Consider the following 10,753-nt stretch of genomic DNA (forward strand, 5'->3'; position numbering starts at 1 on the left):
TATATATTTGTGGTAATTTAGAAGGGAGTAAATAAGCAGAGGCTTCCTCCAATCCTTTTAGGTATTCAAGCCTTTTGAGTTTCTGTGGCACCATGAGAGTAATGAGTTTTCCAGTTCAAAACTAGCACTGGCATTATGCTGATGGTTCTAATCTTTTAAAGTAAGTTTTTCATCCCTGTGTAGTTCCCTAGGAATACATCCTGATCCCAAACCGAAATGAAAACCTGCCAAGCTAAGCTTTCACAGGTCTCTTCCTAACCTCAGTGAGGTCATGGAACATGAGAAAGCAAGACTTATTCCCCCTACACGACATTTTAGCACTTCTTGCAGCACCATGGAGTGATTCATGTTTCTAACCACCAGCCGAAGCCTCTGTTTGGTGGGGGTGAGAATATGTTAGAAACTTACATCTCATATAAGTGTTGCAGGGCTCAAGGACATCTTTGAAAATGTCAATATGTTCAGCAAAGCTCCAAAGGGGGAAGGAAAGCTTTATCAGTCAGCTTGGGCAAAATTCTGTTGAAGCAACAAAGGCTTCAAAAACTCGTAGGCTTATAACAGCACAGGTTTATTTCCGACTTCTGCAATAAGTTAATTACAGGTTGATTGAAGCTCTGCTCTATGTCATCCCTGTTATAAGATCAAGGCTGATGGATATAGCTGAATTCATCTCACAGGGCAAATAAAGCACAAGAGAAATATGAAGCTTCTGCTCATATTTCATTGTTCCAAGCAATTCACATGACCAAGCCTAGGTCAACAAGGAGTGATGTATAATCCTCCTTCAGAGAAAGATGGCAAATGAAGAATAATACAAAACACAGTCTAGAACAGTCCCCAGTATTATTCACAAATATTTGCTTCCCTCGGTTCTGCATTTCTCCCAGAGGAGAAAAATCCAAAGTCCAGGAATAGAATTAAGATGAAAATAAACAATTTTGTGATTGTCTTTACTATATCAGATCTGAGTGTGGTTTCTCACTCAGACAATACATCCAACATGCAACAATAGAAGAGAGGAGAATTGCAAAAAATATTCTCCTTCAGAAAGGGAAATAAGGAAAGGCATGAGGCAATTCTGAAATTATCTTGAGTATATGTTTTAAGAATCCTACCTATACTTGGAAGATGAGGAATACTCCTTGATTATACCCCTCATCTGTTCCCCAAGAATAAATTCTTGTGTTATCCTCTGTGGCTCTTGCCTCTACTCTCTGGAAAGTTATCTTTCTCTAACATATCCTCTTTGGGGCTAAGCAACTTTCTCAGCCTACTTCTACATGGAATATTGAGGGCCCCAAGGGTCATTTTTAGTCAAGAACAGTTATAATCATATTTAGTCCTAAATAGTATAATATTCTCAGAATTAAGCTTTTTTAAAATTTGATTTCAACTTGTTTTATGTGCCTATAAACCTCATTCTCAATTCTTTTTAAGACGTGCCTCTTTTTCTAAACTTAAATACAGGTGACTTGAGCAAATTAGATTTCTTGGAGATGGGGGTAGATTCGTCAGTTTCTTATCCATGAACTATTTCATCCAACTAAAAGGATTCATAGGCTCCATCTTAATTAATTCAAAAGTTTTAAGCAACAATGTTAGGACCATATATTTGATTTGGCCCTTGGCATAGGTGAATTTTATTTACCCTTTTGTAGCTCAAATGCTCTGTCAGTTTTGCCTGCGTGTTTGGGAAAGAGAAACAAAAGCATCTTTAATTCTATTCACTTTTATCTCAGATTGCAAATTGACTTAAAAAAAACAATAGATTCATCTGTCTTATAATATATAGGAAGTAAGGTATGCCATTAATTTTGTTTACCAACCTCTATACCTAAATATAAATCTCACTCAGTACGTTAGCTGTCTTCCAAGTTATCACAAGCAACAGTTTTACCAATTGTTTTGTCAATGCATAGTATGGATTGTCATCATTCCAGACTTCATTAACAAAGTTTTCTTATCACCTAGTGGCTGGCCCCTGACCTTAGGTTTTTGTTAGGATAGCACTGCATTTCTAGGTACCAATTTCTATATAAACTAGCTTAGTCTAAATTATGCTATGCTAACAAATAACCTCATATATATTATATATACACACACATATATTCTTCACATATATGCACATGTGGGTATATATGTTATACATGTTTTTTATTTTTAACTTTCACAACAAAAAATGGGGAAAAGGTGGTTAGTGCGAGTTCTGTGGGCACGCATTTGTGGTGTTGACTTTCAGGCTTCACTGTAAGATAGGCTGACTGGACCACTTACGTTGGGATCCTCAATTGTCACTACCTGTGGGTCTTTTCTCCTGGTTTGGCCAGTTTATCTCAGGAGAAATCCTTTAATCTGGCTGACAGTATTCTCAGAGACAAATAAGTATATAGGACTAGGCTGATTCAAAATTCCATATAGGATCTTTCATTTAATTCTGTTTTCCATATGACACTCCCTCCGTCATCTGAGCCTACTGTTCCCAAGTCCAGAGTCCTTCTGATTTGACTCCTCTGAAGAGTAAACCCCTAGTTTTGTGCTAGTATGGAGAGGGATAATTGCTGGTAAGTAGAGGGATAATTGAATGTACCTGGCGTGAGAAGGGAACTAAGGATTTAACTGCTTATTATATGGCCTTTTATCTGTTCTCCTCTTTTTAGCCCACTTACATAACCATTTTCAGAGGTAGCTTGTACTTCCAATTCCAAGCCATTCTGGGGTTCCAGAGTTCCGGTGGGCTTGCTTCTGTATTTCCTCCATTGCTGGGTGACCTTTAATTTTTCTTAGGTTATTGAGACACTTTCCAGGTTGCTAGTTGCTTCCCAGTTTCCATTATTTTTTGGCTGTCATTTCTTCTATTTTCCTAATCCTTGTTTTTTTCTTTTTTTATTGTTTGTTTGTTTATTTCAGCTTATAAGCACACTGCAAAAAATCTATACCCAGTGTCTATATCTTGATTGCTAAATACTCTTCTCCAGTAAACAGAGACAGGATTCTCTAGGAAAATGAATAATACGATATAATCCTACAGCATCTTGTGCCCCAAAGCAAGGAAGTGCTAAAAGAATGTAAAAAGGACACAGGACCTGACCTGAAAGAGCTTCCAATGTCAGAGATGGACCAATTTGAGCAACAAAGTAAATAATATCATATTGGATAATAACTCAAAGTATAAAATAAATATGAATCCAAACTGAAATAAACAAATGATCAAATAGATAAACAAATGGAGAAAGAGGAAAAATCTTCCTTACAAAATAATTCTAAGAATATATGTAGATACTTCCCCATCCAGGAGGTGGAACTTAATTCCTTTCCCCTCGAGTGTGGGCTGGACTTATTTACTCTTACAAAGAAGAGAGAAGGAAAGGGAAAAATAATAACTTTGCTGTATCTGGCAGACCCTACCTTAAATAGGTGGTGGAGCTTAACATCAGTGGTACTATGCCATATTGATTTGATGCCATGCGGATACTTCACCTTTGTGATTTCTTCCACAAAACCCATAATTTTAATTTAATTATGAGAAAACAACAGACAAATCCAAATTGGAATATGTTTTACAAAATATCTGACCAATTCTTTTAAAAATTGTCAGTCATGAAAAATAAGGAAAAACTGATAAACTGTTGCATGTTGGAGAAAGCTAGAGAGTCATGATGACTAAATGCAATGTTGTATCCTGAATTGGATCCTGGAACAGAAGAAGAAAACATTAGTAGAAAAATTGGTGAAATATGAATAATGTCTGTTTACTTAATAGTACCATACCAATGTTAATTTCTCAGTTTTGATAAATATTCCATGGTAAAATAAGATGTTAATATTAGGGAAAATTGTATTAACTTTTCAACTTTTGTAACTTTCTATAAATCTAAAATTATTCCAAAGTAAAAAGTTTATTTAAAAACAAATGCCTGTAGAGGAGTTGCAAGAGGGAACTATATTCTGCCAGGTTTAACTGGAAGTTCATAATCCTGGTAAAGTCCTATTTATGTTCCAAGACTCAACTTTGCAGTGACTGCCTGTGGGCTGCCTCCTCTAACTTACAGGATCCCTACATGCAGGATTTCCATAGCACCTTGTACCTCCTTTTCATAGTACTTAGCACAGCATCTCCCCAGTGAACTAGACAATCTCAAGGGCAAGGACCAGGATCTATTCATTATTTTGTTCGGTGTCTGCCAAAATGCCTCCAGAAGGCATACATGCATTTAATAAAAACGTATATTTGAGCCAAGTTGGTTATGGAGGAAGCACAGTCATTTTAAAGTAAAAAATAAATTGAAGAAAAACCACTATTTACTACTTCCTTATAAATCAAGTTCCCACTGGAATATTCCTTTCTGCTTACTGTTTGCTCTAAAACACCCTGTATTTCTTTGGAAACAAAATGTGTCCCAAGACCATTGCTTCAAATCACAGGGAACTATAGCAACCAGAGCTAGACTGTGATGAAAAGCAAAGGTTTAATTAGCCTTGTTCTGGTGACATTTTTCCTAATAGTAAACTATGCACCTTGACAATTTCACTTCTAATTATTAGGGGAATTATGCCTTTAAAAGTAAACCCTCACCAGACGATGTTTAATGGACCAGAGACGCAGGAAATATCTGACATTGGTAGCCTCTTGGTGTATTTTGCTTTTATCTTTGCAGTTTCTTTTCCATGAAATGATCAAGAATTACCGTGACTTGATTCCCATAGGCTGAAAATTAGCCGGCTAAGCTTGAGCTCAAATCAGATTCTGATGACTAAGAATTAATCTATTTTAGCAAAAGCATGTCTAACAGAAATCAGTGCAGCTCTTCTGTGTCACAGCAGAGCAGTTCCTGATGTCACCTGTGATTGATATGCTGTTAGCCAAATGGGGAAATCATTCAGGTCTGAATCCCTTTGTTCTCTGGCCAATATTGTTCAAATTTCATTTTTCCAGCATGCATCTGTTCACATGCACAGCTTTCACAAGGTTAACAAAACTTTCATCATAAAGGCTAAAAAGAACTGTTTTAAGAGAGTGTTTAAATCCCTTTGGCATAACTACCTATAGCAGTGATTTTCCAATCCTGACTTTGTGAACCTGGCTTATTCCAATTATTTTGAAAAATGACAGAAAGTTTTTATTTTTACTTTCTTCTGTCAAAGTTTAAAAATCTTTTAAATTAATTTATATTTTACTAGCTCACAAGAAAAATTGCAAGTGATTGAACAGTTTGATAAAGAACTGTAACTCAAAGAGCTATACTTAGGGGATTTATTTATTCAAATGTATTTAGTATTTATTTCTCGAGTCCCTATTACTGCCAGATATTGTGGTATGTGGTTAATAAGAATTGGTGAATAAAGTGGCTACTGTCTTTACCTTCATATGGCTTTCAGTCAGGAGAGAAAGAAATAAAAAGGATGTCCATATTAGATTTGCTGTTGCTTTTCTTGCTGCATTTATCTGCTGATTAAGGGCACTTCCCATGCTTCAGTCAGACTCATTTTTAAATATAAGTCAAGGGTGAACAGATATCTTGGAGCTGGTCAAAGTAGATATTTATCTATGTGGAATGATTTGAGGGATCTGTTGCTTTAAAACAGCTCTTCAATCCAGGAATAACTCTGGATAATTGTCCAGGACTAGTAATCCTCTTTAAAGTACAAATACTCCCTGGGGTATCATAGACTGCTTCTTCTAATAGTATCTCTACTCACCTGTACCTTCTCCTCAGCCAAGTGTTGTTCTACCAGTTAACATAGCTACCTCTGTGACAGGGAGGGAGCAATAAACTCTGTTAAATAAGGAGAGAACATGGAAGTAGGTTAAAGCATGTGTATCTAAGCCTGAGACCTATAGCCTTGCTAAAATAGGATTTCAAGGGAAATATAAGAGCTATCAAATTACAAGTTAAAAGATAAAATGAACCTGATAATAGGTTAATGACCTTATGTGTTTTGTGTGAGAAGACTGTAACAATCACACTTCAGACAGGTGTCTGCTTCTGAGCCTCCTCAGGGAAGTCAGGCAGTAAAGTGCATGGAATTTGGTGTCACATTAGGATTTGATTCCTGGCAAAGTTATTTAGTGTTTATGTGACCTCGACAGAGCTGTTTACCTTCTTTTTGCCTCAATGTGTTCATATGTTAAATGGGGATAAAATTTCCTGCTTCATAAATAGGGTTGTCCTATGGATTAAATAAGACAATGAAAGTAAAGTGCTTAGCACAGTGCCTATAAAGTTAGTAAATGTTAAATGAATGTTAGTTATGTTAATGTAAGTTATTCCATAGTTATTATTGATAGTTGCTCAATAAATGTAGTTACATTTAAACTTGACAAAACAAGCTTCTCTTTGGAAAAAAAGTTATTTTTGAAGCAAAAACAAGAGGCACTGTGCATTATCTGACTAGGAAAAATATGTTCAGTTAGGCAGCCTAACCTGTGATTATAAGCCATTTCACAAGGAACTTCCAACAAATCTTAGAAAAATCAGCATTGAGAGAGTCTCAAAAGTTTGCTCACTTTCACTTTTGCGTTAAGATGAAACCAGAGACTGGTATGTAGATAGTGTTCAAATAATATTTGGGAAACGAATGCTGTTGTATAGCCGGTGGATATCTGAAAAAGTTTGGAAAGTATTTATCAAAATGTATATTTACTATGGGTACATGCATCAGAGCTTGATACTTTCCTTTGTAAAGACCAACTCAATAAAAAGATTATTTTTTTCATAGAGGAAAGCCTAGTGTAAAATTTACTCCAAGTGAAATACCATGATATACAGGTAAGGTTCTAATAGAATTATATGAATGTAGATATTTTCCTTTTCTTGGAACTTGTTAATATTATTTTCCTCTGTTTGAACACTGGTAAAGTAAGTAAATGCTATATAAAACTCAATTCTAAAACTCTGCTTAGAGTAGTCTGAAAACAGGTGGAAATTTTAAATTAACATTGGCAGCGAGCTGCACATTATTTTTTTTTCCCTAAATGGGAAATGGGTTGAAAGACCTCTTTAATTCCAGCATTCTGTTCACTAAAATTCATTGTAAAAGTTAATAATCTTTTGGTTTTATGAATACTACTTATTAGTTGCACTCATAGAAAACAAATGGGTCTGGTAATAGCATACTGATAGCGTACCCTGAACCTTTTGTCTTCCTAACCTCAGCCCTATAGGGAAATGGTTTCATCTAGGAGTTTCTGATAAATATTTAACAACCTGTTCTCAGAAAAAAAAATCCTGGGTTGCAGTGTATCCTGATTTCTGCTGTGTAAATAGTCTCACCATGGCTGATTTTAAGCTACTATCTGTAGTTGGAAAGAGTTGTACACAGTTGATGCCAGAAAGCTAGATTTGGCTCCAGCCCACCACTCCTATCTCTTACCCAACACTGATTCTAGTGGGGCCAACATCAGCAGCACTCCAAAGGGGCAGACACATGAACGAGACATGACCAAGCCTCATGCCCAATCCCTTTGCCTCAGGTATTGGTTCAGAGGTGGATGTGTGACCCAGTTTGGGTTAATCAAAGTCTATATAAGAAATTTGATATTTGAAAGCTGGAGAGAAGTTTTTTCTTTGCTTTTGAATAATGAGCTGTAATGTCATAAACTCAGAGCTTCTAGAGACTTGTTTTCTATGCATATGCTATAGGAGAGAATGGAGGCCCAGTAGAGGCTAGGAAAGAAGATGGATGGAGAGAGAGAGATTGACACTATTATATTTTAGTATCTTTTACAGTTATAGGAGTCAAAATTTCCATTAGCTGCTTATGTTAACATGAATTCAGTTTCTCTAACTTGTTATCTAGTACTTAGCTGGCATATCAAACAATAGTATACTAGGAAACCATTAAAGTGACTTAGAAGCATAATAATTCACATTTGAAGTTTTTTTTACAATTGCCATGAATTTTATTTAAGATTTTAAAAAGTTCTTAAAAATACATATGGATTAAAATGACGTTTTCTGTGGTTTTTGGATCCCTACTACCCCTTAAAAATTGTCATTTTAGTGGGTCAAATGATTCATACTATTCGTATATTAATTTTTCACCAAAGTGGAAACAAACAAAAATAACCTTAGGTCCCAGTCTGAGTTCAGGACACAAAGACCTAGAGAAGTAATACATAGAGATGACTACATTTGCCTTCAAAAAGCAAAAACAAACTCTTTCAAAACTGTACACAGTATCTTAGGACTATTTCCAAGGCCTCTCAGATAGTTATCAGATTTCTATGTTGCAGAAATTTGAATTTTTATTCCTGTCAAAAGTAAGTAAACACAAGCTTGCCTCCTCCTATGACCACATCAACATTGCGACTAAATTATAGAACAACCACCCTTGAGAACAACCTGAGGACTAGTTGAACAGAATTCCTATAACTAAGAATAAGTAGAAGAAATGACACTGAGACTGATAGGAGAGGCAGGGATATGAAACAGGCTGGCCCCACACCCTCAGGTGGTGGTTAAGAATCTAGAGAAATACCTTGGCTGTAGAGGTTCCTCCTGAGGAGTGAGGAGTCCCAGCTCTACTCCAGGCTCCCCAGCCTGATCACCAGTGCTAAGAAGAGGAGTCCCCACAATATCTGGTTCTATAAATCAGTGGGGACTCCATCTGAGAGAGATAAAGGGCTGCTGGAGTTCTAGGCATTCCTCTTAAAGGGCCCATGTACGGACATACTTTCTGATGGACTCATTTGCTCTGAGCTCCAGCAGGGACATACTGGGAGGAATTTAATTGTCTGGCTTCAGGATGAAGGCTGGAGAGACAGCTCTCTCCAAGACCAAACTGCTTGCAGGTGCCATTGTTCCTGCTGAGCCCTTCCCCAACCCAGCCTGCAGGCAGATGGTCACCAAATTTGAGTATCAAACTCTCCCACCATTGTGACTTCCTGAGAACCTGCCTTATCCAACCCACACATCAGATAGAACCTCCTTCAGTGGCTGTTCCTCACAAGATGCTGGCCTCAGCTCATGCCGCAATCTTTCCTAAAATTTCTTAAAGGTCCACAAACTCCAAATAAGCAATGTCTGGCTTAGGTATGCCCTGTACCTCTTGCTAAGCACTCCCGACAGTAGTGACAGTTAGCCTTCGTTCACAGCAGTCTCTTCCAGGTGCCTTCAAGTCCAGCACAGGAAGCTACTAACCACACATCACTCTGTAGCTTCCACCAGGTGTCCCTGGGTGAGTCACAGGCAGTGGCTGACTTGAGCCTGTAATGGAGTTCCTCCCAAGAGACCCTAAAACCAATGCATCCGGTTTTCAGCCTCAGACCATACCAGAGCACCACCCAATATGCTTCACAAATGACATACCCAAAGGGTACATTTGGCAGGCAGCAGAGCCCCACTACAGTAAATCCCATTTCATGGAATCAGCCTCCACATGACAGCTCATATACTATAGTCGTGATCAGTCCTCACAGCCAGTCAGCCTGAGGGTCAATCCCACCCTCTGATGTGCCAACAGAAATCAAGGATCAACTACAATAGGAGGGCACACACACCCACACAAGGGACACCCCTGGAGCACCCAGCTCAAGTGACAAGAGAGTCTGTACCACTGTGCCCTACAGTACACTTACTACATAAGGCCATCCTACCAAAACTAAGAGACGTAGCAGATGTACCTAATACATAGAAACACACATAGGGAAGTAGCCAAAATGAAGAAGAAAAAAACATGTCCCAAATGAAAGAACAGGATAAAACTCCATAAAGAGAATTAAACAAAATGAAGACATGCAATCTACTAGATATAGAGTTCAAAAACACCTGTTATAAGGATGTTTGATGAACTTAGGGAAAGAATAGATGAAATCAGTGAGAACTTATATAAAGAGATAGAAATTGTAAAAAGGAAAGAGTCAGAAATGAAGTATACAATAACTGAAATAAAGAATACATTAGGTGGAATCAACAGCAGATTATGAAGCAGAAAACTGAATTAGCAATTTGAAAGACAAGGTAGTGGAAAACACCTAATCAGAATGGCAAAAAGAAAAAAGGAATTAAAAAACTGAGGATCATTTTAAGGACCTTTGAGACAGCTTCATGCATAACACTTGCATCGTAGTGGTACCAGAAGGAGAAGAGTAAAAGAAAGAAATCAAAAGCCTATTTAAAGAAATAATTATTGAAAACTTCCCTAACTTGGCCAAGAAAATAGACATACAAGTCCAGGAAGTGCAGAGTCCCAAACAAGATAAACCCAAAAAGGCCCACATTGAAATACATCATAATTAAAATGTCAAAGGTTAAAGACAGAGAGAGAATCTTAAAATAAGCAAGAGAAAAGCAGTTAGTTACCTCCAAGGGAGCTCCCATAAGACTATCAGCTGCTTTCTCAACAGAAACTTTGCAGCCTAGAGGGATTGGCATGAAATATTCAAAGTAATGAATAACAAGGACCTACAGCCAAGATTACTCTACCCAGCAAGGCTATGATTTAGAATGGAAGGAGTGATAAAGAGCTTCCCAGATAAGAAAAAGCTACAGGAGTTCATCACCACAAAATCAGTATTACAAGAACATTAAAGAGACTTTTTAAGAAGAAAAAGAGAAAGAGATGAAAATAAAAATTTGAATTATAAAATGGAAATAACTACATATCAATAATTACTTTAAATGTAAATAGATTCAACGCTCCAGTCAAAAGAAATTCAAGGTAGCTGAATTGATGAGTAAACAAAACCCATACATGTGCTGTCTATAAGAGACCCACTTCAGATCCAAAGACACACCCAGACTGAAAGTAAAGG

This window comes from Pteropus vampyrus, unplaced genomic scaffold, assembly GCF_000151845.1.
Source record: "Pteropus vampyrus isolate Shadow unplaced genomic scaffold, Pvam_2.0 Scaffold56, whole genome shotgun sequence".
Lineage (NCBI taxonomy): Eukaryota > Metazoa > Chordata > Mammalia > Chiroptera > Pteropodidae > Pteropus > Pteropus vampyrus.